The sequence below is a fragment of the Pelodiscus sinensis genome, chromosome 2 (assembly GCF_052426305.1).
Source record: "Pelodiscus sinensis isolate ZL-2025 chromosome 2, ASM5242630v1, whole genome shotgun sequence".
Taxonomy (NCBI): domain Eukaryota; kingdom Metazoa; phylum Chordata; order Testudines; family Trionychidae; genus Pelodiscus; species Pelodiscus sinensis.
Window position 1 is genome coordinate 13,581,153 of NC_143053.1, and position 27,898 is coordinate 13,609,050.

Sequence of the window (27,898 nt, forward strand, 5' to 3'; positions counted from 1 at the left end):
GTCTACTTGTTTGACAACTATTACTGTCCATCAGTCAATAAACTTGCTAGTTACTTGACACACTTCAGTAGCGTTTTGTCAATGCATTTTGCAACACTTTTGTCTCCTCTTCCCTTCCAACCTCACCTCTGTCTACCTGTCCAAGCTCTTTAAAGAGACATTGAGTAGCTTTATTCGCCATTGCCTTAAACACATCACGGCTACGTCTACACTGGCATGATTTTCCAGACATGCTTTTAACGGAAAAGTTTTCAGTTAAAAGCATTTTTGGAAAAATCACGTCTAGATTGGCAGGATGCTTTTCCGCAAAAGCACTTTTTGCGGAAAAGCGTCCGTGCCCAATCTAGACGGGGTTTCCGCAAAAAAGCCCCGATCGCCATTTTCGTGATCATGGCTTTTTTGCGGAAAACAGTACTATGCTGTCTACACTGGCCCTTTTGTGCAAAAGTCTTTCGGAAAAAGACTTTTGCCCGAACAGGAGCAGCATAGTATTTCCGGAAAAGCACTGATGATTTTACAGGAGATCGTCAGTGCTTTTCTGGAAATTCAAGCAGCCAGTGTAGACAGCTGGCAAGTTTTTCCACAAAATCAGATGATTTTGTGGAAAAACTTGCCAGTCTAGACACAGCCCACATGTATTGTTTACATCCAGTCAACATAATTACAAACTGCAAAATGAATTAAACAGTTGAGAATATATATTAAATATAGATAAAAGCGGTAGCAAAGTTCTTGCTTGAGATTTTTTGCATGGCATCGCCAAACAAATCTTGATAAATCAAATTTGGTTTTCTATTTTTGTGTATTGGATTAGCCTCGACTGCAGAGATAAAACTGAATTTAGCAATCCCTATATTCTGAATTTCTTACCTAAAGAGTTGTCAATATTTGAGAAGGACCTAACAATAAATGTCATCTCTTCCTGTCTCTCTCTTTGAAATTAGTTGAATTGATTTCTTTCTCCAGTACTGTAATGTTACACTGGGCAATAGGAAAAGCTTCTTAACTATCAGGGCAGTTAAGCATTTGAACAAGTTGCCTAGGGAGGTTGTGGAATTTTTGTCTTTGGAGATTTTTGAGAATAGTTTAGACACACACACGTCAGGAATTATCTAAATACCAAGTAGACCTGCCTTTATTTCACAGGGATGGACTAGATGACCTCTCTAAGTCCCTTTCAGTCCTATGATTCTGTGATTCAATGATAATATTAATCATTTGGCAAACAGTAATGCCAGGTATATCAGTAAGTTGTCCCCATTTTCTTTCTCTTTTTTTTAGTTTTATCTTCTAATTTGCATTTGTCTCTTGCTCATAACTATTCTGCTTGTTGTTATATTTATAATGTACATGAATTGTTCATGAAATTATGACACATTAACATTGTATGACCAAAATATATTACCCAAAATATAAATGATAATTAGACTCTAACATTGTGCTGCATTTGAAACTCAAAATGTACTACATGGATCCTAAGACCAATTTTGATGGATAGGCTGCCCTAGTTTTGCAGCAGTTTCTGTTTATTTCATCCTAGTTTTAATAATCTCAAGTACGCAAGTTGGACCTCCCTGGACTGGCGCCCTCAGGACCTGACCAATCCCCAATGAGGGAATTTGTGGGACCAGGAGAGCCCTGCTACCAGCCCCCAAATCGCTCCTTGCTTCCAGCTTTGCTTCCCCCTACCTTCAACCAGATGTGCTGCCGCCCCTGGCCAGACTTGCTGGATATCAGTCCCTCCTCCATTCCCCCACCCACAGGGTTCTCTGACACTCTGTGGCACTCTCAGTCATGCTGCCAGGCCCTCCTGCTATGGGGCTCCTGGCCATGCCATGCCCCCCCCCCCCACTGTGGGGAATCCTAGCTGTGGGCCACTAGCTTCCCCTGCTGCGGGGCTCCTGGCCACACTGCCAGCCCCACTACCATGGGGCTCTTGGCCATGTCAGGTTCCCAGCTGTGCTACCAGACTTCCCTGCCCCTTGGTTCTCTGGTCCAGGAACATCCGTGGTCCATCTGCACCATGGGTATTGCAAGACCACAGTCCTGGTTTAGGGAGGTACAACCTGCATTTGTTTTTATCTGAATCACATCCGAGATAAAAATGTGCACTGAGCACAAAACTGAGATCCAAGAAGTCCCACATTCAAATTCTAGCTCTTCTAATGGCAGGTACTGTGATTTTTCAGCAAGTCACTTAGGCAGACATTTCAAATCATCACTTATTCCAGGTGTCCCCATCCATTTTGAGACACTTAGAGCTTGATTTTTTGAGAGGCACCCCACAGATCCACTTGAGATTAATGGTAACTACTTAATAAAATTTCTGCCAAACTCTGCTGATATAGGAAGTACAGCTCAGAAAAATGCGGTGTATGCTGTCTGTGTACACATTAACAAGTAATAAGAGAAGCAAACTTATTCCTTTCTGCTTGGCAAGTCAGTCTACATTTACAAGAAGTCCACTGATGTCTTGAAAAAAGAAGAAAGCGTGAGAATGGAATCTTTCTGTCAACATCAGAACCTTTGGAACTTATCCAACTATCTTGCCATCTTGGTTTGTTGGTCCCATCTCCATTCTTGCCCTGGTCTCAGACTTGAAAACACTTCTCTGCATATAGTCCATAATCACATGTGTGGTTAAACACTGGAATAAATTGCCCAGGGAGGCTGTGGAATCTCCATCTCTGGAGATATTTAAGAGTAGGTTATATAAATGTCTATCAGGGATGGTCTAGACAGTATTTGGTCCTGCCATGAGGGCAGGGGACTGGACTTGATGACCTCTTGAGAGCCCTTCCAGTCCTAGTATTCTATTATTCTAGTCCTACTAGAATAAATGCATTATATATGTGAAGAGACACTGCCCTGGGCTATATGGTTGCAGGATCAGATCCCATGCCTTAACATGCCCAGAGAATAATACAAATATACTTAATTAAAGATTATGCTGATATGACTAATATTTTGATACTGAGTTAAGCGCTATTGCTTGTTAGGGTTTTTTGTTTTCTTTTGTTTTAAAAAATTGGAAAGAAGAGCAGAACCCAGATGGCATTAGGCTGCATACATAATTACAAAATATTTACGTTGCAGGCAATTTTTATTGTGGAATAATCAAACTGTTGTAGAAAACAATTGCTACACAATCGGTGTGATTTTTACATCTATTTAACAAATGCCAAGACAATAATCATAAAGAAAATAGCCAAATTATCAGTGGGCCCAGAATTAGGAACCAATGTACTAAACAGTGGGCTGGTGCCAGCTACAGCTGCGGACGTCAGCACATGGCCTGTGCAACTCCAGTATGAAATCCTTGGGATGGCAGCTAACAACCTTGAAAACAAGAGAACGGAGCTACGGCAAATAGGCAGGAGCAAGGAAGTAGTTGAGCAAGCGAGCTGAGATCCTACCGGGGCCTCAGAATCCTCAGACCTTGTCTTGTTTTCTTCTTGCCACAGAGGGTCAAAAATGAGCATTTAGAACATCTTTGTTTGCCACATTGTTGTGGTTTAGAGTTTGCTGGGCAAAGACCAGAAATGAAAACCGACAGCAGGGATATCAGGCTAAAGAGTCTCATAAATGCAATAGAAGTACCACAGACCTGGAGCAGGTCATGGTCTATGCAGAGGAAAAAGAGATTCATAATTTGAACCTAAAAGTAGCTGTTTTAGCAACTGGAGACCAAGGACCCGGGGAGCGGGTTGCAAAAAGGTAGAGGGAAACCTTGCAATAGTTATAATCAAGGAGGATCTGGAGTGGATTATGGTGAGCTTTAGATTTTGAGGACAGTCACCCAGTGCAGCCTGCAAAGTATCTAGGAACATGATGGAGGCTCTTATCACCCTTGCTATGGACTTGGTCAAAGGCCATGGGTGTGGATGAGGCCTTCCATTGACTTAAATGGGCTTCAGCTAAGCGCCACATTCTGCTAGGGAAGTTCCCCCGGACCAGTTTGATGCTTGGGCAAATAATGCATTGTGCCAGTTGCAAAGTATGTGACCCTATGGTTAAAAATGCTACGGTCATGCACATGCATTGGGGATTCAGGTGCCGCATTTATGTCCTTTCCTTTCCAGAGTGTTTTACTATGCAACCTTAATATACTTTTAAATGGATTTTAATTTTAAATCAAATGCTGAAGTTATGAAGAGATGCAGTTAATCATGGCAATTTAAATTCAGCACTTCACACATTTATGTAGTATGTGGGCAAGATAGCTAAAGGAAACACTCCTTTACTGATCCTTGTCAGTAAGTCAGAAGGGCTGATGCTTCACTCTTTGCATATTTTTAAAAGCTACAGTAATGAGAAATATATCCAAACTAAAGAACAGATGGGCCTGATTCAAACACACCCTGAACTCTGATTAAATTTGGATCTAGATGTGATTTCCCATAAGGTGATAAAAAAAACCCAACAACCCTCCAACAGCCCTCAGTTCTGAATTCTTCCAAACTTTGGAGAAGTTTAAATCTGGATCTCAACTTTGGCTCAGGCTCATCTCAGTTTAGGAAACATCTTACATACAACAGTTGGAACAAACTGAGAAAATCTGCGGACCGTGAGCCCTACCTAGAGAAGATATAAATAAAGCCCCCCAAAAGATGCCATAGCAACAAATAAAAGACCTAAAATAGTTCATCGTAAAGAACAAAACCCATGGCATAATTACTGAAAACCTTATAATCTTTTTCTACTGTTCTCTCTTGCAGTATGAGGAAGGCATGGAGAAGTTAATGTATGCAGTGGGCGCAGTTAGCTCCAGCCTGTGGCACTTGTGGCAGGTAGTGTATTCATTTAGAGGAAATAAACAGGCCAAAGATTTTAACTTATCCCAATCATTGTCCACCATTAAACAACAGAAAGCAAGGGTCAAAGAGTGGCATGCAGAGACAGCTTAGGGCCATGGCATATACACCATTAAATATGATTTTAACTTTTTATTAGGAAAAACAGCAGGAACAGCTAAAAGCTGATCCCATTTTATTTCAGCTGGTGTTTAGGGTTCATCACACCTACCAACTCTAGCTGATGTCCTCTGTGTCCCTTTCTCTAGCTTGGACTGGTCCATACATCCCTGAGTTATAATGAAGAAGGTAATGTCCAAGGAGAGGGTTGGGGATGGTAGCCATGATGATGTAGCTTGCTCCGATAGCCTCCACCTGTTCTTATTCTTCTGTCTATTCTTTCTGTGTTTGTTCCCCAAAGTCTCTTTCTTTAAGTACTCACAAAGGGAACGGTGGATAGAATAGCTCCTCCCCGAATGATTTTGTCCACCAATGAGGCCAAATATACTACACATCACTGATTCATTAACTGCCTGATCCATGTCATCTGTGTTTAATAAGCATCTTTTTAGCACTTCCTGAACCATATCAATGTGTTTGTGTTGCTTTGAAGTAATTCAGTTTTTCTCTCTGGATTTTTTGGCACCTGTTGAGAACATGATGAGCAGACATGTCCAGTGTTGCTCGGGTCCTTAACTGTGGTAATGTTTGGGGTTTTTTCTTTGAAATTACATGATTTATTTACATGATTGTATAGGGCAGGCAGATGGGAGGTGGGGGGGGGCTGTGTGTGTCTAGGGCTCAGGGCATTGGGTGGGAATGCTGAAGTCAGGTCAGGAGATTGGATGTGGGGGGCGAGAGTCAGGGTAGGGGGTAGAGGCTCAGGTCAAAGGATTCAGTGTTGAGGGGAGGTTCAGTGAAGGGGAAGGAAGATGGGGGTGATCAGGGCAGGGGCCCAGGGAAGGGGCCTGGTAGGCTAGGTGGGGGAGAGCTTACTATTGCCCAGCAATGGTGCTGCTCTGGAAGTGGCTCCTCCTGGGAAGCTGCAGCTGTGCTCTCTGACTGGCAGCTCATCCCAGTGGGCCGGGGCTGGGTGGGTCGGCCCCTGGCCTGCAGCTTGTCTGGGAATGGGTGCGCCTCTGTGGGCCATCCCCAGCCTCAAGCTGCCCCGTCCCAGCATCCGACTTGTCTGGGAGTGCCGGGCTCCAGGGGCTAGCCCCGGCATCCACATGCCATCCCCTACCTTGCAGCCCAACCAGGGAGGGCTCCATGAGCTTGTCCTGACCTTGCATAGCCCTCTCCTAGGCTGCAACTAGGCTATGGGGGGAAGGAGGGGCAAGGCTCCACAGACCAGCCCTGACCTGGCCTTCCACTGCTCCCCACAGCCCTGCAGCTGGACCGGGGGGCAAGGCTCTACAAGCTCTACCCGGCCTCCAGCTGTTTTCCCACACCCTGAAGCTGGTTCTGGTTTGTGGAGGAGGGGCGAGACTCTGGGGACTGGCCTTGGCCTACAGCACCACCTCCGGCCCTGCGGCTGGTCCGGGTGGGGTCAGGCTCCAGAGGCAGCTGCAGTCTCCAGTGGCTCCCTCCTCCCGCCCAGTGGCAGCCTCTCCCAGATGGACGGGGGCAAGACTCCAGGGCTGCCCCCTCTCTGGCCTGCAGGCTGTCTGCGGGGGTGGGAAGCAGGCTCCAGAAGCTGGCCTTGGCCTGCAGCACCCCCTGCAGTCCTGTAGCCTGTCAGGGGAGGGCTCTCTTTTCTGCAGGTTATGGTGGGTTCACAGCTTGAGAGCTTAATTCTTCAGTTCAAGCAATAGAGCTCTATTTTAGCTCCAGCACCTCCTGAGTGTTAGTCAAAATGGCAGCCATCACACAAAGATGGGAAGGCGGACGAGGAGGGGTACCAGTCACGTGACTACCCACCCGCACCATGGAGAAGGGCCAGGACCACCCCAGGCCTTGCTTCTCCCTACCCCTGTTCTGCATTCTCCCCTTGCTCCACTCCCGCCTGCCACTTCCCTTAACTTCCTGCCCCAAGCAATGAGGCCTGGGGGAGGAGGCAGGCCAGGATTCCAGTGTTGGCAGCAGTGGGGAGGGAGGGTCGTGCTCCCCCACATTGACCATCAGTGGCAGTTGAAATGGAGCAATGCAGCCCCAGCTCACTCTGGTCCACCGGCTGAATCACTCTGCTTCCTGCCGGTGAGTATGGGGGCGGTCCCGCCCCTTCCACCGAGCAACACGCCGGAGGAGCAGAGCAAACTGGGGATGCATTGCTCCGCCTCTCCTGCTGCTATTGGTGAGTGCAAGGGGATGGGGCAGACCCCTGATGCAGGCACCAGGCACCTCTGCTAGTACCCTGGGCCATGTAGAGGGTCTGGCCCTGCCAGCTGCTAGCCAGCCTCTTTTCCTTCCCACCCAGGACATTTGGGGCACATGGCCCCTCGTTCCTCAGTAGTGTCATCCCTCCATAAAGGGGACTTGTCCTGGATTTAGGAGATAGCTGTCATCTTGACTAACACCAGGGATTGAACCAATTCTTTTAGAGGGCCGTAACAGATTCATATCCTCTGTGGATTGGTCTCAGACGAGGTCATTTATCACACACTGCCCAGTGAGTTATGATTCCCCTTGTTCTAAAATATGTGTGATATTAGCCCTCTAATACATACTAATCTGAGCATGTATGAGATTTCAGCTGTGCCTAGCAATCTTTATGTCTACTGAATCATCTGCTGGTTATTACGTTTCCCACTTTGAAGGGGAAACCATTACTAAAATGTGCATATTGTAGTTAAGGAACATCGTTTTCTCTTTTCATTGTTTCTCTAATTTCTCTCGTTTTCATTTTTCCCATTGTCTTGATTAAATTTTCCTTAAACTTCTGAACTTGGTCTCACACAACTAATTTTAAGTTTAAGAAATTGCAATTGTCTATAGTGCTAGATATTAGTGACATTTTAATGAGTTCTTTTGCCTGTAGAAGTTATTGCTGTGTAACTTTAAACACTACATAAAACACCAAAATTACTCTGAAGTGGTGCAATTATACTATATAAAACAATATGCTGTCCTAAATTAAAATTTACATACATTCCTGCCTTTGCACACTGATCTATTTTTAAAACCTCTAGTGAGCTTTTTTGTTATTGCATGGCTAGAAAAATAGACTTCCAGGCTCTGCTAAAGGCCCACATTGCTTTTTTACAGGCTGATAAACTGGCAATATGTAGGTAGGAGAAAAAGGACTCAGTGTTTATCCTATAAGTAAATAACCAAACTGATCTCACGTCACATGGTTATCTAATTCCTTAAAGTGGATCAGAATGTTCATTTTCCTCTCAGGTCTCATCCTTCCAAAAAAGGCTTTAGACCTAATCCTGTGGGACTGAGCAATTTCTGTGAAGTGATCTGAACTCCTCTTGAAGCTGATGTCCAAGCACCACTAACATGAATCTGAGCATCTTTCACGGTTTAAGGCCTTGTCTACACTAAACGGAAGATTGCTGCTTCTGCGTTTGGGATTTTGATTTAGTGAGTCAGGTTCTGGACTCTCACCTATTCTGAGGACAACTAATGCACCTCGTGGACTGGGAAGGGTATGGCCTAGCTTACAATTCATGAGAACCAGCCAGTAATATTTCATTTGCCTGTACTTCTTCATAAATTCCATCAATCACACCCTGACAAATGGAGTCCAAAGACATTGCAGGGGGTGGGGGGAGCTCTCAAGAGGTGGGTAATGTAATGTGATGAGCCAGTCCCGGCCTGGGCTCTAGCCAATCTTCAATCCAGAAATTGGTCTGGTGACCCCAGGGCTGGTATATAAATCTCACAGAGGAAGCAGCAGCTGAATCTCTTAACGTCTCTCCAGACCATGGGGAGTCTATGCCTGACCATAATAACAAACTCCCCAAGCCTTAGCCTGTTCCTGCCTTGCTCTCACTCAGTGCCTATTCTGTCATGGACTTTCAGATCAGCAGGGACCATTCTAATCATCTAGTCTGACCTCCTGCATGTTGCAGGCCACAAAACCTCACCCACCCACTCCTGTAATAGACCCATAACCTCTGGCTGCCTTACGGAAGCCCTCAAATCACGCTTTAAAGATGTCAAAGTTACAGATAATCCACCATCTGCACCAGTTTAAACCTGCAAGTCACCCATGCTCCAGAGGAGGAAAAATATCCCACAGGGTCCCTGCCAGTAAGACCCAGGGGAAAACTCCCTCCTGACTCCAAATATGGTGATCAGTTAGACCCTGAGCCTGTGGGCAAGATTGCACCAGTCAGACACTTGAGAGCCAATTCTCCATAGTTACTCAGATTCCTCCCAATGCAGTGTCCCATCATCAGCTGTTGGAGATGTTTGCTTATAGCAGGAGTAGATCAGCTACATGCTTTCTGCAGACACAGTGCTGTCTACTACACTGAAGCTTAGGTCAGTATAACTGTGTGACTTAGGAGCATGGATTATTCATATCCCTGATCAGTGTAGTTTTTCCAAAATAATTTTGTAGTGTAGATGAAAGTTTAGGGTATGGCAGGCTAGCACAGGATAGATTTACACCCCGGCTTGTTACACATTAAGTGTCCACATAGACATACCCTAACATTTTTAGAATGTGTGACAGACAGGATATTAAGCCGCTAGAAGATCGAGATAGATGAGGCTAGAGAAGGTACCATGACTTTTATTTTGACCTAGAGGTCTTTGTAGTTCTTGAAGAGTGGAGCGGGCAGAAGCCACAGACCATGCAATGTGATCTCAAATCTGTGCAGACTCTTCTGTAAGATAACTGGCCATTCTTGCCTACTGACCTAAAATTGTATAGATCATATGGAGTCCTCCCGTTGAAGAACAATATTTCAGTAGCAGTAGCAAGAGGAAGAACCACAACATGTATTAATCGGAGACTCTAGCCAGATTCCCTGACAGTCACAGGAGATATCTCAAGGTCATTGACAACACTCAGAGACTGAGCACTTTAACTCTCAGCCTTTTGATTTCAGCTCTAGCTTCTGTGACAGTTGCTTCCATACTCTGTTACTTTGTGTAATGTTAAGTGACAGACTGGCCAGGAGGTTTCTCTTCCTTCTGCATATGGAGTTTTATATGCTTAGTCTAATTATACATCGGGGGGTATTACATTGTCCCTCGAAGTCAGCATAAATCAAAAGTCAATTGTCCATTTGAATCAGATTTAGCCAGAATGTGTGCTACATGAAGTTTCGGGTGACTGGAATTAGCTTGCACACAGTAAACATTTCAGGTCTAATTTGATCATTTTAAGTGAAAACTAGTGAGCATCAAACTACAGGGGAAAAAGAAAACAACCTATGTTCTGATCGATAAACAAGGAATGAGCCTGGAGAGGATGCTGGGGCGTCTGATTAATCATCTGCCCAGGTGATCAGATTTCCAATTTGAAACAAAGTAATCACTCCTTCTCAAATTGGGCTTTACAACATACAGACCTTAACCACAGCAGCTCTCCCTCCTCTGTGGTAATATGTTTTGTGACGATTTCCTTTGAAACAGCACTGGGATGTATTTACAGTTAAACTGTGTAAAAATGATCATTAATCTTTTAACACAGATATTATATTTTTTTATCTGGGACCCTTTTGTGGAAAGGTTGTTCTCTCCTGACTTGAATATATATCTTTGTCTATCGCCATTCAGACACGAGTGAAAAGACTAATTTGGAATCTTCACTGGAATTTCATTTCTCAACACAATTCTTCTCTCATCACATTAATAGAAAGAAGTTACACTACAGAGATCATTTCATTTTTTCTCCCCGATGTCACTTCAGCATTTCCCTGCACTCAGTTTTTAGAAACACAATTGCAGACGTATTGATTTGTGTGTTATAAAAAGTGCCAGTTACCATGACATAACTCTGTCCTCTATTTCCTAGATGTAATGTCATTTTCATCTGGAAAAAAACCTTGCCCTTTTCCAGTACTATTTGCTTTTTTTTTTTTTTTTTTTTTTTAAAAGCCTGAAGTGTGGATGCTATAATAAGGGACTTTTAGTATGCCTTTACATCATTGCAGGATTGAATTTCTTTATGGATCAGTATTTCATTTCCCAATACTATTTCCGTGTTGTACTCTGCTTCAGGGTACAGGCTAACGACCAAAGTCCTGATGTGCCTGGATGCAGTGCATTTTGCAAAGGGAATGCTTTGCTCAAAACCATCGATAAATATGTACACAATCCCTAACACGAATCAAGTGCCAAAACCCAGTGATATGCCAGAGATTGAGCGTTTTCATGCTTAAATTTAGATGATCAGCAATTTGTTTTCTCTTAACTCAACAATGCATAGAATATACAATATAGAAGAGAAAAATGGGAGGCCGAAAACCTCACACTTTTATCTTTAAATTCTGAGCTTTCCCTCACTGGCATTTTTGGCTTGCATGTTATACATATCCTAATGAAACAAACCACGTGGTTACTGCCCCATGCTCCTCCTAGACTCTGTGCTACCACTGTTTTTAGCCATGCTAGGGCAGGCACGTCTACTCGAGCTGCAATCACACCTTAGATTGCAGTTCTGATGCACCCTGTGGGAGGAACCTCCGCCCATAAACTGTCTCCAGGATCTGGAGGGAAGACTATCAAACATTCTGATTGCTCTGTACAAGATTTATAAATAAATACATGAAATGCTTCATGAAAAAATGCTAAGAGCCAGCCTGTGCTACTCGGAGCAAGAGCAGGAAGAGTTGCCGGGGCGCTTGTCCCGCTAGTAAATCAGTGGGAGAGCACCAGGCCAGGATCAGCCTGTCACAGATGCAGTGCTGCCTTCATGCATGATTAGTCATGGAGATTCATGATAGCTGGAGGGGAAGGCTGGCCATGAAGATGGTGGCTTCCTGTTTTCTAAACGTGGCATCCCTTCTATTGCTCACCTCTGAAGTGTCTCTACCTTTACAAACATGACGATTAATAATGCAGGAGTGCCTTCAGGTGCCAAATGAGGTCTGGGCCTGTTTTGCTAGGCACTGTACAAACACATAGTAGGAAGAGGCCATTGTTGGCGTGGCAAGATAACTGTCTAAGGGTGGGAGAAAAGAAGGGTTAATATTCCTGTTGTACAGGCGAGGAATTGAAGCAGAGAGAACATAAGAACGGCCATACTGGGTCAGACCAAAGGTCCATCTAGCCCAGTATCCTGTCTACCGACAGTGGCCAGCACCAGATGCCCCAGAGGGGGTGGACCAAAGACAACAATCAAGCTATTTGTCTCCTGCCATCCTTCTCCAGCCTCTGACGAACAGAGGCCAGGGACACCATTTCTATCTCCTGGCTAATAGCCTTTTATGGACCTAACCTCCATGAAATTATCTAGCTTCTCTTTAAAATATGTTATAGTCCTATTTTGGACTTGCCTATGCTCACACAAGGAATCAGTGGTACAGGAAGTAAACCCAGATCTTCAGAATTCCTATCAATGGCCTTACAATCACAACAATTGTTTTTTTCAAAAATTCTGCCTGTGGTGGAACAGGTTCACAACCTAGTCACAAGGGCAGTGATCTGGGCACAGTCAGCTCAACTCTAGCACACCTCTGAGGCCTATTACACCTGGACAATGACAGCTCCTTGGGGTGGCACTAAGACAGAAGCAGAGCTAGATCCCAAAGCTCCTTCAACCCACAGAGCAGGGACTGCTGGCTAGTAAAGTTTCCAAAAACCCTCCACCACCTGGCCCTCCTGTGCTTTGCTTTTCCTTAGAGCCCAGCAAGCTCGGCCTAGGCCCACTTAGGCTGACGAGGTTAGAAACCCAACCCAAGCACAGAGACTGTCTACCTGTTTGCCTTGCGAGGGGAGCAGGATTAACCTGGACTGCCTGGGGGCTGTGGGACTGCTCAGTTTTGCATCTTTCATTTTAGCTACTGTCCATCCTAGAAAGGGGTAGAACAAATAGTCTCCCTGTTCTGAAACATGGAGGGACACAGCCTTCTTCAGATTGACTTGACAATGACTCTGCCGCAGGAAAAAGCCACCCAAGACACAGGCAGCACCTATGCCCTCCTTGGGGCCAGAGGGGAAGTGTTCTAGAAGCCTATGGTGCTGGCCCAGATTCACCCCAGCTTTGACTTCTTCCAGATCAATTCTGTTCAAATGCTATCAGAATGTTGAGGGGCAGGACCCCTCAACAGTCCAGAACCCCCAAAGTTGGGGTCAGTGCCCCCTTTTCTCAGGGCAAATAGGGCCCGTAGGCCCAGTTCTTCTCAAATGTCCCCCTACCAGGGTAAATACGGCCCTCCAGGCCTAGACCCCACAGTACAGTTCCCGCTATCAGGGTAAATACGGCCCTGCAGGCCTAGTCCCCACAGTACAGTTCCCACTATCAGGGTAAATACGGCCCTGCAGGCCTAGTCCCCACAGTACAGTTCCTGCTATCAGGGTAAATACGGCCCCGCATGCCTAGACACAGCACACTCCCCTCTCACAGTCGCTATGGCCTGGAGGCCTCATCCAAAGGGAAGCCTCCCAAAGTGCCTGGGAGCAGTGGGGGCTGGGGAGGAAGGGGGCCCAGGGCCCTGTTGGCGGGGGGGCTTTCACGGCCTGCTCGGCGGGGATGCCGGCTGAAGTGCGCTGAGCTCCCAGAGGACAATCCTCCACCCTGGGCCACTTCCTACCATGCCCGGGGTGCAGCGTGGTCCCTGGGGCGTTGCTCGGCGAGGCGGAGTCTCCCGGACGGCCTCACCCACTAGGGCGGCCATTGGGGCTGCAGCAGCAAAGGCTGTTGCTGCTGCTCCTGGGGCGACTGTGGGTGCTGGGGTTGCTGCTTCCCCTCCGGCAGTTAGCCCTGACTGAGTGGCTCCCCGGGCTTTTATACCCTGACTTCCCTGGGAGCATGCCCAGTAGGGCTCTGGGGGTGGGGCCTTATTGGACAGCTGGGCCAGGGCAACTTTCTGCTCATTAATGTGGGGTAGATATACCCCGTCACACAGTTTCTATCCACTTAAAACACTATTGCTAAGATCATATTTCTAGCCTCTTGTTTGGGCCACGTGAGCGTCCCCCTCACTGGTACCCTCCTCTCAGTCACATCAAGCATCCATTTTGTTTAGAAATGGAAAACAGGAGAGGGATCACTTGAGGATTAGCTGTTGTGTTCCCTCCCTCTGGGGCATCTGGCATTGGCCACTGCAGACAGGATACTGGGCTAAATGGGCCTTTAGGTCTGACGCAGTATGGCCATTATGTTCTTTTGTTCGTAAGCCACTTGTCCTCATTCGAAAGCCCTTCCAAACCAGCCTCGAGTGCACTGGTTTTCAACCTGTTTATCATTGTGGGATGCATATGTGGCCCACAATGAATGATCTGGATCACAGGTCGAGAACCAGAGATTGGCCCCCCAACCCGATGCCCAGTGCCTTCTCCTCAGCAACCCTGCTCCGCAGAAATGGTGCCAGAAGCAGAGCCCTGGGTGGGGGCCCTGTGGCAGGGACCCTGGACCCCGCCTTGCAGGGTGGATGGCAGGGCAGCCAGGCAGCAGCCCTCACTGCAAGTCCTAGCTCTGTGTGGGGCTGGCTGGTTGGTAGTCCTGACTCCAGACTGCTTTCCAGGCAGGCGCAGGCAACCCAGACTCCACTGTGCAGGGTGGCCAGTCAGATGGGAACCAGACCTCTGCACAGCCTAGCAGACGTTAGTTCACAGCTGTGTGCTAATTGGGCCACATGGGGAGAGCTACTGCCTTAGTGACTGCTGACCTGTCCACTCCTGCCTCCGCTCTGACAGTGCTGCAGGCCTCCACTGCCTACTGGTTACATTTTCAAACAAGCACCTTCATGCTTTCTCCTATGCTGTCCCTCCCCATAAACATCCACAGAGCCACCTCCTTGTCCTTCTTCAAATCCTTCCTGAAAACTCTCCTGTACCGCCATACCCATAAAGAGTGTGACAAAAATTAAGCAGCTGGTGTGTGGTGGCCACTGTCGATCATGCTGATGGGTGTTATCTTGTTGCCTGGGGTTCCCCTGGCTGTATCCACCAGTTGCCTCTTGTCTTATGCTGGGGGACTGCGTCTACACTTGGAGCTGTGAGTGTGATTCCCAGCTCGAGGACACAAACTTGCACTTGCTTTTGTCGAGCTAGTGTGCTAAAAATAGGGTATAGATAATGTTCCCTCTAATTTTTTCCATCTACTTGCAGAATACATTTTGTTATATGCACTGAAGCGTGTGTGAATGTGCACCACCAGTAGAAACTATGCTGCCGGCTGTTGCTGGTAGTGGACGCTCTGCTAATCAGCTGGGTGGCATTTGAATCTCTCCTGGGTGGCTGCCCAAGCACTCTGCTTAGAGGGAACCATGGTGACATAGCCCCTTAGTTGCCCTGCGTTGTGCCCACCAGAGCCCATAGGCACATCTCTGTGATAGTTAATCCGTCCATCTGCAGTGGCTACACACTATTTGTAGCACACTAGCTCAATGAGAGAGCACAAGCATGGCTCCTTGGGTTGGCAATCACACCCTCAGCTCAAAGAGTAGGCACACTCTTTGGCTGCTAGCTGCTAACAAGCCTATCATCAGCATACAGTCCCTGTTCCAAACCTTGGAGGCCCTAAGGTAGTATGTACATTCCTTAGATTACAAGCTTTTGAGGGCAGGGGCAGCTTTCTAATCTGTTTTTGTGCAGCTTCCAACATGGGGTCCTGGTCCATCACTGCAGTTCCTAGATACCAGCACAATACAAATTATAATAAATCTGTGAAGCGTTTGTCTCGCCAGGTCCAAACCGAAATGCAGTTAGCCACGTAATATAATACTGCAACCGCGACATTTCCCAATGCCACGTAGAGTGAAATACTCACTGCACTTGTTTAATATATTGCACTCCCATGAATAAAACCCAATATCGCTTTTGCCTTTTTGTGACAGCACTGCATTGTTGGCTCCTGTTCAATTTATTATCCCCTCTAACCTCTGAATACTTCTCTCTGGTACTAGTGTCCTAATTACTTACAGGAAGGATGATCTATTTGACCACTGAATATTTTAACTACAAGATAGCTTGTGGTAATGAAACCCGGGCCAACAGCTATTTCTTTTGAAGGCTTACCCTGCCAATAAAAAGCCATAAAGGCTACTCAAGCAGAGCAGATACATACATATTGATCTTCACCTCCAATACATCGGAGTCTGAGGTGCCTACTTCATCATTTGAACTCATACTACATATAGTAGGCCTGGTTCTGATATCGATTAGCATGGTGTTGTCCCTACAGTCGTCACTAAAGTGCCTCCAGGTCAGTGAGCCATCACAGTTCTAAAATACTTTTTTTTAATGTAAGAACAGCAGGGTAAAGCAAATAGTTTGCTTCTCAGGAAATAAGTCCCAGAATTAGCAATGGATGAACTGCCAAACACATGGAATTCAGCTTTGGAGGGAGTATGTAACCAGGTGGCATACCCTAAGAACATGTGTGGGGCTGTAGGGCTCTTTTCCTTCACAAAAAGTGCTGATGATGTGTTGAGTTACTATGGGTAGGTATCAGAGGGACAGCTATGTTAGTCTGTATCTGAGAAAAAACAACAACAAGGAGTCCTGTGGCACCTTAAAAACTAAGGGTATGTCTACACTACCACCCTAGTTCGAACTAGGGTGGTTAATGTAGTCATACGGAGTTGCAAATGAAGCCCGGGATTTGAATTTCCCGGGCTTCATTTGCATAAAGCCGGGCGGCGCCATTTTTAAATGTCCGCTAGTGCGGACTCCGTGCCGTGCGGCTTCCTAGTCCGAACTACCGTTACTCCTCGTTTCACTAGCGGACATTTAAAAATGGCGCCTCCCGGCTTTATGCAAATGAAGCCCGGGAAATTCAAATCCCGGGCTTCATTTGCAACTCCGTATGACTACATTAACCACCCTAGTTCAAACTAGGGTGGTAGTGTAGACATACCCTAACAAGTTGTTTGGGCATAAGCTTTCCTGGGCAAAGACCCACTTCATCAGATGTTTTTACTGTGGATTGGGCTACACTGCAATTAAAACCCCATGGCTGGCCTGACCTTGCTGACGTGGGCTCACTCAGCTCAGGGGAAGGAGCTGTTTAATGGAAATGCAGATGTCCTGACTTGGTCTGCAGCCTGAGCGCTGGGACCTTCCAACCAGAGTCCTAGAGGCTAGGCTCCAGCCCAAGCCTGAATGTCTACACTGCAATTAAACAGCTCCTTGGTGTGAGCCCAAGTCAGCTGCCATGGGCCAGCTGCAGGTTTTGATGTGTAGTGTAGACACGCCTCGCAAGGCTAGACCGGTTGTGTCTAAGTAGTTCCAATTCAGAAGATGGAGAAGTGGAGTGGGGCATCCCAGAGAAAATGGCGCTGAGTCAAAGTGACGTGTGGGCTGCACACAAACCCTATGAACAAACGAATTTGTGGCTAAAGGTTCAGCTGATGCTTATGATTTGTTAGTGGTAATAATATCAACCTAGGCCCAGCAGGGGATACCTTTGCATTGGGTATCCCCTGTTCAGAGCAGGATGGAACTTCATCTGCTTTACAGCACCTAAATGTTGAGGGGTAATATTTCCAAAAACCATATCACTGACTTAGGCTCCTAAGCCCTGTTTTCAATAGTGGCGTAGGCACTTTGGAGTCTCTTTTGTTAATAAGCTACTCCAGTGTGCCCAAATCACTTTCAGAATGGGGACTTAGCCTCTGTTTAGGTTCCTAAATCCATTAGGGATTTAAGGTAAAGTTTCAAAAGGACCTATCTGAAGCCCTTGGGTATAAAAATTGGATCTGACCCTGCACTCAGTGGGTGTGTCTAGACTACAGGGTTTTGTGGACAAAAGTGGACATTTGTCGACAAAACTATACCTGCGTGTACACTACCACCGAGTTCTGTCGACATAACATTGACAGAATTCAGCAGTTTTGTCGACGGCGGTAAACCTCATTCTACGAGGAATAACACCTTTTGTTAACAGAGCTCTGTCGACAGAAGGTGTTATTGCATCTACACTGTCCTTTGCGTCTACACTCTCATGTCGACAAAGCGGCTTGCTTTGTCGACAGAACTGGACGTAGTCTAGATGTTCTTTGTCAACAGAAGCCTGTAGTCTAGATGTACCCAATGAGAAAATCCAGCAAGATAGCCTGTATTTCCTACCAGTGATCAGGCTTCAAATTTCAGGACAGTTCTCTTTGTCAGGCCGTATTTTAGCATATCCATTAGTAGAAACTGGAAGTGCAGAAGTCTGACGTGATTTTTCTTTTAAAGTTAAGCCTCGCATATTGAGTTTGAGTTTTGGATCAGTTCTTACTTTCTCAGAGATGGTTCACTAATGCCTGCCCAGGGCTTCATGGAAATGAACTGTCTCCACTAATAGCATTGCTTGTAAAAACATCAACTCCATGACTTCTACATGCAGGTGTAACTCCGCTGATAGCAATAGAGTGGTGCTGCTTAGGCTGACAATTAATTTGGCCCCTTCAATCCAAAAGGCACATGGGCATTCTGTGTAACATTTGCATATCCAGTACTGCCAACGCCAGTGCTTTCAGCGGGAGTGATAGGATTTTGCAGGTGCTCAGGCTTGTCTGGGGATGACATGAGATGCTCCAGTTCCCTTGAGAAGGGCAGCCTTGTGGGAAGCCAGCAGAGTCTCTCTCCCCTTTGCTCACCATTCTCATCTGGAAGGGAGGGGGGCTAAAATTCCCAGCAACTTAATGCAGGGCCACCCTCTTGCCCTCTGCCCCACTGGGTGAGCAATGAGCCTCAGCACTGCTCCATGAGGTACCTTCCCAGCCTGGGAAGGGGCAGAGATGGGTGAAGAGCTCCTGGGACTTCTCCCTCCCGCCCCCTCCCCCAGCCTGGGTGAAGAGCCCAGAGAAGTGTTCCCTAGCCTGCAGGGCTGAACTGATGGGGTGGGAACTGGGGGTGACAGCACTGATGGGAAGGGGAGATCAGGAGACAGGGTTTATAGTGGGCAGGGGACTGGCAGATGTGGAGGGGAGAGGTCCTGCAGCCACGACCAAACCCCCTCACCCAATGAATCTGGCAGCATGATTTGTGACACCCTCCTCCCACTCCCGGAGAGGGATAAGGGCAGTTCCAAAAACAAAAGGCAAATGGAAAAGCACAATAGGGGGATTGTGGGGGTGGGGTCTGACTCATGGATTGTGACTGCATTGCTTACAGGGGCATATTGCTTTGCCTAACACAAAGCCACTTGGAATCTTTATGTTAGGACTCAACATCCTTCTAAACAGAGTGTGCAAGCGCCACCGGAAGATACAGGCTTGGTGCAGGAATCACTGGGCGTACTTCAGCAGGGACTCTCCCAGCCCAGGCTGTCGCTCCCTGAGTTTCCCAACCCAGTTAACTTGCTGGGGCTGGGGAGACGAGAAGAGGGCTGTGTAGCCTTGGCTTGTCATTGGGTCCAGTTAAGCGCTTCTCCAACCTCATGTGGAAGCCTTCCTAGGGGTTTCTAGATCCTTCTACCCCCATCCCTGATTCAAAACATGCTGGGCATGGGGTCAGAGGGCTTTGGGAGACATTGTAGTTTTAGTTGTAAGACCCCAGAGAGCTTCAGACTACAGGCGCTCCAGGGGCTGGAGATCAGGTAAAAGTCACCACTATATAGGAAACTGGGAGGATCATTTGGATTTCCTTATTAAACACCAGGGAGATTCCAGACAGAGGGAAATGAAGGGGCTTGTGTGAACTATAGGAAATTACTGCCTTGTTGGTTCCATGGAAACGTGATTTTGGTTCTCAGCATAAAGAATGGGGTTTGGTTGGAGCACCAGTGCCGGCTTCCCACTGTGGAAGTAGGGGAGTCTGAAACCTCACGGGCCAGATCTGACTTGTGGGGGCAGGAAGCTGCTCTGCTTGTGGCTGCTCTGCCTCACCATAGCTGGAGGAATGGCAGTGCAGGAAACTGCTCACCTGGAGGCTTTCTCCGCTGCTCCCATTGGCTGGAATTGCCAATGGGAGCAGCAGGAGGGGCGGTGCCTGGGAGTGATGAGGATGTGGAGCCAGGTAAAGTCCTCCCCAATTCCCCTTATGGCAGACCCTACATGCCCACCCTGCTCTTGCACTCTCCCACTCACCTACCGAAACCCCAACCGGCTCCTAAACTCTCCATCCCACCCAGATCTCCCTTCAGCCCACTCCTGCGCCCTCCCTTACTCCCTGACCACAGCACTTGGTTTTGGCTGGTGGTCCGTGGAAAGGTTCACATTGAGTGAGGTGGGCCACAGGCCAAAGAGTTTGAGAACCACTGCTCTATACTGACATTAACAGTGTCTCAGATTAGAATAAGTTTAAGATTGTGCAGCTGATCCTAGGCATGTGTGGTTTTCCACAGAAAGAAAACACTGAGAACCACAATAACATGCTACCCAGGCATAGAGTATTTAGAAACTTGAGTCATTCTTTCTTGACAAATGTTAAAACCATGTCCTTTGTTAGCTTGTAGAAATCAGTGTTTGTTTACCAGCTACTCACCTTGGTCTGGACTCACATAATCATTAGCAGAGGTAATGACAAATTGCTCTGTGGGACGGGAATGTGAGCAGAAATTTGAAATAACACGAAGGCGGTACACAGATCCCCCTGTGCTGCTGCCTTACATAAAAGCGATTCTAATTTCATAAAGCAAGTTGTCAAATCAATGTCTCTCCCATGAAATGAAAATATATTTCTAAGAAACACCTCAAAAATCCATAGAGGAAATGCAAGTGCGGCATCAAACTTAAATGATTTCATTCCTCAACTGAGGCCATAAAAATTGACCAGATTACATTTAATGGAGAAATCAATAGAAGTGTATTTCAGCCAGCTCCAGAAATATTTATGACAAACAGTTAAAAACCACTGCTATGATACAAGAGAATACTTGTTGTAATGTTATTAATAGCAAGGTGAACGACATATCAACCTACAATTTCTACAGTGTCGCTTGCATGGGTTTGTAGCATCCTGTTGTGAGATGATTTCTCGTAAAACCACCTCTATCCTCCAGGTTCCCTTTAGCTAAGAATGGGATTTGTGTGGCTTGAAATTTATCCATTTTGACCGTTTATGCCTTTTGCAGTATTTGTTGATCCGGTAAAAAGCTACTTTATCCATCTTGCATTGGTAAACAAATCAGAACCTAAGCTTTCATTAGTCAGCCCAGGGAAATGTGGTACTTAGTTTCTGATACAGAAACTTGTTCCCACCCTCTGTTCTGCCCTGCATTGTGTGTAATGAACTGAGCCCTACGACGTCCGTGTAAATATTTCATTATAACGCGGCTTGTTGGTAAATAGCAGTTGTTGTTGCCTAATGTCAGGGGGCTGTATAAAATCAGCTCTGGAGAGCTGCAGGAGCTCTCCAGTCAATATTGGGGGCTCTGCTGAAAGCCTTAGGGCTTTGCAAGTGGTACCTCCTTCACCTCTCTTATACTTCAGATAGAAAGAGTGCTAGCCCATTGGGGGTCCTAGGCAGGAATATTCCTCCCCTGACAACATATGCTAAAAAATCAAAGGGAGGGAATCCTGAGCATCTCAGAGCCCTAAGCAATTGCTTAGTCTGTTTATGCCTCGCACTGGCCTTCAGGCATTTCTCTGCCTCTTTTTTCCTTTAATAAGGATGTACCCCTCCTCCCATGACAGACCTGTAATCCCTTCTCTTTCTCCTAAGTGCTTGTAATGGGAGTAGGCCCTAAGGCCAAAAGGACCATAGAGAAGTCCTCCGGGAGGCTAGAGAGACTCTGGAGGAACCGGCCAATCAGTGGCCAGGGAGGTCTACAAAAGAAGCTGCAGGTCTAGTAGCAGTTCAGTTGCAGCCCAGGCCTGAAAGAGAGAAGATCAAAGGAGCTGGCAGACTAGCAGACCCAAGGACAGCTCAGAGTGTGGATCTGTTTAGGACATTGTTACCAGGAGGGGAAGCCCTGGAGACACCACTTGCATATGAAGTGGGGAAACAGGGCTCAGAGAGATGCTCTACAGAGGGTACCAGAATGGGTCCCCATTAGAGGTGTACCCTGGAAAGGGTTTGTGACTGCACACATATCTGTGTGACTTGGCCAGAGGGCTGAGTAGCTGCAAGGCTTTTAAGACTGAAGTAGTGCAGAAACCGGCACCTGGCAAAATGGGGGTGCTCGTGTGAGGGGGGTGCTGACCCCATTACAGTGCTCCTTCTACCACTCTTTCCAAGGAAACAGGTGAGAAAGATGTGTCTTGTTAATCTTGCCAGCCTTACCTGAAAGGACAGCCACTCTGCTGCCTCCTCTCCTTTCCTCCCTCACACTCTGCACAGCCCATCACCAAGGTGATGTTCCCAGTGAGGCAAAGTGCAGCAAACAAAAAAAGCTGCGTTTAAATGTTGACCCTTTGTGTGTGCCCCAAACCACATGACTTAGAGGATCACTGTGCAGGTGAAAGAAGGTCACTGTGCCTGACAGTAGAATTTCTAGAGCATGCATTGCATGGGTTTTTTGCTTGTCAAAAGGCAAGGCCCTTCTATATATGCCCTTGTCAGAGTCCTGTGGGTGCCGTGTGCTTGCATTTGTGATTAACCTTACACCCCTTATGTGACTGATTTACTGGGCTCTGTTTGGCTCACCATTAACACAGCTTCATAATCAGCTGGAGAATTGCTGTTTTGTGTGTTGTCAGTATTAGCTACTCTTCCCCAAAAGATGAGCAAACTGGCTTTGAAGCTCTCCTAGACGCTGTTCCCCCTTCTTCATCAAGAGTCTTGGGACCCTGAGTGAAACCAGAGTTTCCCAAAAGATGGCTCTTCTGCACACAGGAGCCAGCTGGAGACATTTTGATGTATCTGCTACTTAAGTGAACCTCCAGCTGGTTTATTTGCTGAAAAGTGCAGTGTGCAGATCCTGTTAGGGTCATTGAGTTGCATGTTCTGATATTAGTATACAGCAAAATTAGTTAAACTAATATAAAGTGAAACCTGCTAGCCTACAAAGGAAATTCCTGCAGCAAATAACCACTGTGTAGTGATTGTCAGTGTTCAATATAACCAGGCTTTCCCAAGGTCCTAAAATCTTCCTTCTCCCAACATCCATATTAACTGGGATGAAGAACTTACCTTCCAGATTTCCTGAGCAGCCACAGGTATGGTCCTTGTTCAGGAAAACACAATCACTTTCCAGCACAGTTCTGTTGCTAAGGATTTTAGAGGCTGATGTAATCAGCCACCTAATGGATCATACTGTAACTATTAAGACAGGCTACTGGATATTTTCCTAAAGACGGGAGACATTTTAATAGGCTGAGTTAAGTGGGGCCATAGCTCAAAGTCTATCTATATCTACACTCTAACGTGAGTAGTGATAGAAATGTAGCCGTGTTAGTCTGGTGTAGCTGAAACAAAAAACAGGACTATGTAGTACTTTAAAGACTAACAAGATGGTTTATTAGATGATGAGCTTTCGTGGGCCAGACCCACTGAGGAAGTGGGTCTGGCCCACGAAAGCTCATCATCTAATAAGCCATCTTGTTAGTCTTTAAAGTACTACATAGTCCTGTATTTTGTTCTAACATGAGTGTATTTAAAATAAGAATTGTAATGTAGATTCATAACCCAGCCTAGCATCCTGCCTGCAGAAATTGTCAGTACTGTATTTTTCAGAGAGGCACTCAGATTCCCCTAGTGCACATAACTGTGGAATACTAACCTGCAAGAGGGAATTTGTTCCTGTCCCCAGCTAGTGAGAAGTTTATGGCCTGACCCACAAAGATTTGTAGCCATTAACTTTATATTCCAGTCTAACTGCATTCATTTAGGCCCTGCATGCATTTTATTCACGTAGGACCGGATGCAATATCAGTTTGTCAGTGGAAGCTTTTTTTCTTTAGATCAGTGGGCTCTTATAACTAATCCTTTAAAAAAATTAATTAACTTATTTTCCTCAGTAACATAGTAACTATATGGGGCCCAAACCCTTTGAGGTTTTGTAGCTGAGGATTTTTACTATATTTGTGGTGCATTTAAGAAAAAACCACAGTTATGACAGTTTTGGTTCAATATCTCCCTCCATAGAGATAATGAGTCTTCTCTCTATATTGTCTGAGCATTAAACAGTTGGGTAATACACATAGATAACACTGGCAGTCCTGTGCTATCCCTGGCCATATTAAAACCACATAGGTTGTTCACAATCCCCTACCCCATAACTCCCATTAGAAGGTTGTTCTAGAACTCTGCTTCTCTACTGGCTAGAAAAGCTTTTCTTTTTTCCACCCAAGAGGATACAATATGCTAGTCCGCAGTAGGGTTTTTTGTAACTATTTAATGTTAGTGGAGATTCCCCATCCAAAAAATGGGCACATCCAATGTTCTGAGATCTATTTTTAAGCAATTAACTAGTTCCACCAACTGAAATTGGGCTTGTCTGTTAAAAACCCTTGTGTTTGGTTGGCATATAATTTTATTGGTTATTCCCTGTAATCCCTCAGCATTGAGGTCTCAAGATGAATACAAAATTTTGTAGCAAACCTAGTAAAATGCCACAATTTACACATTTCTACTCCTGGACTAGTACATGTCTAGCAAACCAAAAAAATATGAATAATAAAAAATAGCATTAAAATCAACCAATAGTCTTGCAGCACTTTGGAGACTAACACAAAATGTAGAGGGTATCAAGCACTTTCGTGGGCACACTTCCTCAGATGAATGGAGTTTAAGGGGTCCAGGTTTCAAATAAATAGCGAAAGAGGGGATGGGAGGGAAAGGAGGAAAAAAGTGGGGAAAAAATAACATTTGCTAGAATTTAACCATATGACAGTCAAGGAGCTAGAGACCAAAATCCAGCTGTTCCATGGCTTTGTTGCCTGTCAAATGATGCATCTTCCACTCCCATAGTCTAACAATAGCTCAAGACTGATTCATTTACACACATGATCCGAGGCCCTGGTCCTTCAGTGTATAGCACCCACAGGGAGTCCAAATGACTTCAGGAGAGCAGGACTGGAATCCGATGTAATTGTCATATTGCAGTTACATGAGCCTAAGGATTCTTTAGACCCCTGTTTACTTTGTCCAAGATGACCTTAAATTCAACTGCCAAGTCTCCAGCAGCAGAAACTGAAGGGTGGTCAGATTCCCATATCAGCAAAGGAAGACAGAGGGAAAACTGCAGGAGAGAGGGGAAGAGGCACGTGTGGAGATCCTGCCATTTAATTGGGTAATATACAGAATACATTTGACGGATGTACATTTATTTTTGTATCCAGCATCAACCCTATTATGAGGCTTGCATTTTGTTATGGCTGCAATACGTTAGCACAGTGTTTCTCAAACTGTGGGTTGTGACCCCCATGGGGTTGTAGCTGGATCGATTCTTTTTATGCAAAAATTTGTCTCCTCAGCATCTCAGTTGCCAGGTGTCCAGTTTTCACCTGGACCCCTGCTGTGTCTGGTGGGGGCGGGGGAGTGAGGAGCACCGCAGAGTCTAGTGAAGGAGGGACAGGAGGGGGCAGTTGCAGGGTGCCACGCTAGGAGGGCACCGGGCTGGGTGGGAGCAGAGTGCACACTGCTCTGGCCCACATGACCAGCAGCTGGCCACGTGATGCCTCCCCTGCAAGCTGCGAGCTGAGGCAGCTGGGCCGGGTTGCAGGAGCAGCCACTTTAAAAGAAAGTGGCTCTGCAGGGGGAAGGGGGGAGATTTGATTGGAGCAGGGCTCCCAACACTGAGGATGCCTGCCTCGGGGATGTGGGAGTGCACTGGGATGGGGGAGTGTTAGGGGGGCCTGGCTCTGAGGCGGGGGGTGAGTGCGTTGGGATGGGGAGACTGGGGGGCATGGCTCAGGGGGAGAGGCGGATGCATTGGCGGTTAGTGTGCATTTCTAAAGTGGACAAAGTGGTGCAACTTTTGCTTAACTTTGGCTCCCACCCCCCTTTTTTCTTTTTTGCTGAGCAACTTTGGAGCAGTGAGGGTGGAAGAGGGCTCACACAAATTCATTTAGCATTTTAGGGGGTCATGGTATCACAAAGTTTGAGAAGCCTTGCATTCGCATATTCCCAGCCCTGGATGGTGGTTTATAATATTTCAAAGAATTTAGAAAAGAAAGGGGTGAGATTCCCAAAGCTGCATAATTTCCAAGAGGCTATTTCTGGGATAGCAACTGCTCCAGGTGGCATTTGGGCAGCAGCCTGTTGCATCAAGGCATACTCCTTGCTTGGTACCTCATTCCCAGTGGGCCCATCAGTACGAGTAATTAGCTCAAAGCCTGGCAGTACAGCATGATGTACACTACAGCCCTCCTTCAGAACGGAGGTGACTGCACCGTCCTATTAATTTCCTTTGCAGGCGTCTCAAAGCCTTCATAAATATTGCTCATTGCATGCTGACTGCTAAAATTTCATGGTTTTGAATATGGTTAATACATATTCGAATAGCTTTTTCAGACCCAACTTTGCATCACGTCATTGGAAAGCTCTCTAACTTTTAAGTAGGTCACCTCTTCCCCCAGAAAACAAACCCTAAATAAAAATCAGGCCCCTTAATGTATGGTGTCTTCCTTCGCTTTTGTTGCTTGTCTTTCAGAATATCTCACCAGAGCTATTTGTGTCTATGGGGAGGCAGCGGAAAGATCACATTGTACAGAGAGCACGGTGTTAAATTTATGCAAAGTGAAGAAATGTGTTATCTCAAAAATATTTATTTCATAGCTTTTCCCTAGAGGGTTCTGTTTTGTTATATCTTTAAGGACAGCAGAGCTATATTAGCATCATGTTTAAAAACCCCATAAATATTAAGAGCAGCTTTAATCTGTAGCATTTATATAAAGCGATACATCAAGCTCTCCGTATTCTGAGCAGAGAAAATAAACAACATGTTTGGAGCACAAAATGTCTACTTTTCAACTGGCCTTAGAAACTGGAGACAAAAGCCAGCTGAAGGAAAAGAAAGACGATGAAAGGAAGCTCAGGGATATAGCAAACGTTGTTTTCGTGGTTTCTGTGCTTTCGCATGATTTCATTCTTTTGTGAGCTGTTTGAATAATCAGAACTGGATAGAAAAGGTTCAGAATGGTACATGGATAACGTGGTATCAAAAGCAACAATAGAGTAGATCTAGGCAGCTAGTGAAAAGCAACCATCTGGGGAGGAAGCAAAGGGCCCATCTTCCTCTTCCCTTCAATTACAATTAAAATACCCACTGGTGAAGCATCCTTCGCATTTGCATTCAAGGGCACCAAACAAATAATTATTGTGTAAAAGGAAAAAAAAGGGAGAAAAATCTCCATGGATATGTAATTAATAAACAAGTCCCATTTTTAATAGCAGAATGGTTTGGTCTCAAAGAGGTTCATTATATAAGCTTGCCTGCTCTCGAGGAAAATAGTCCAAAGGGAACTAAAAAGCACTTTGAAATAGGCTGACTCAAAGTGAAGTGTGTGTCTCTGTGTACGTGCACAGGAGGGGGAAGTGTATGTGCACACCAATATTTTAGATGGATCACTGGCAGCTGGCATGTTGGATGGTGTTAGAGCAGAACCATTTATATTTATACACTGTCATCTGCATGTAGGCATGCTCTGATGGGGAATAGCAACAAAAAATACAAAAACGATTCAAAAACTTGAGGGGTAGCCGAGTTAGTCTGTACAGGATAAACTTAAAAAACAACAAATAGTCTGGTGGCACTTTAAAGACTAACAAAACATGTAGATGGAATCATGAGCTTTCGTGGGCATAGCCCACTTCTTCAGATGACCGGAGTGATGGATGTCCAGAACCAAAAATAAGGAAGGAGGAATGGGGTGGGGAGGGGACAGGAAAAAATGAGAGGGTGGGGGAAGAGACTTCCCCTTTGATATTTATATACCCACTGCCTCTTCCCCCACCCTCTCATTTTTTCCTGTCCCCTCCCCACCCCATTCCTCCTTCCTTATTTTTGGTTAGGGACATCCAACACTTTGGTCATCTGAAGATGTGAACGGTGCCCACAAACTCATGATTCCATCTACATGTTTTGTTAGTCTTTAAAGTGCTACCCGACTATTTGTTGTTTTTTTAAGTTTATCCTGTGCAGACTAACTCGGCTACCCCTCTGAAGCTTTTGAATATGCCAGGCACTGCATTCAACCGTATGGAGTGGAAATCCATCAGCTACA

At 45.9% G+C, this 27,898-nt stretch overlaps 1 protein-coding gene across 1 annotated transcript in view; it reads right to left on the minus strand.

Annotated features, from left to right (window-relative positions):
• Positions 1-22,087, minus strand: part of KHDRBS3 (KH RNA binding domain containing, signal transduction associated 3) — a 314,537-nt gene extending 292,450 nt beyond the window's left edge. The window contains exon 1 of the mRNA XM_075920082.2: positions 22,014-22,087. The gene's annotated coding sequence lies outside the window, so the exon portion shown is untranslated. The remainder of the gene's footprint in view (positions 1-22,013) is intronic.
• Positions 22,088-27,898: the final 5,811 nt, after the last annotated feature.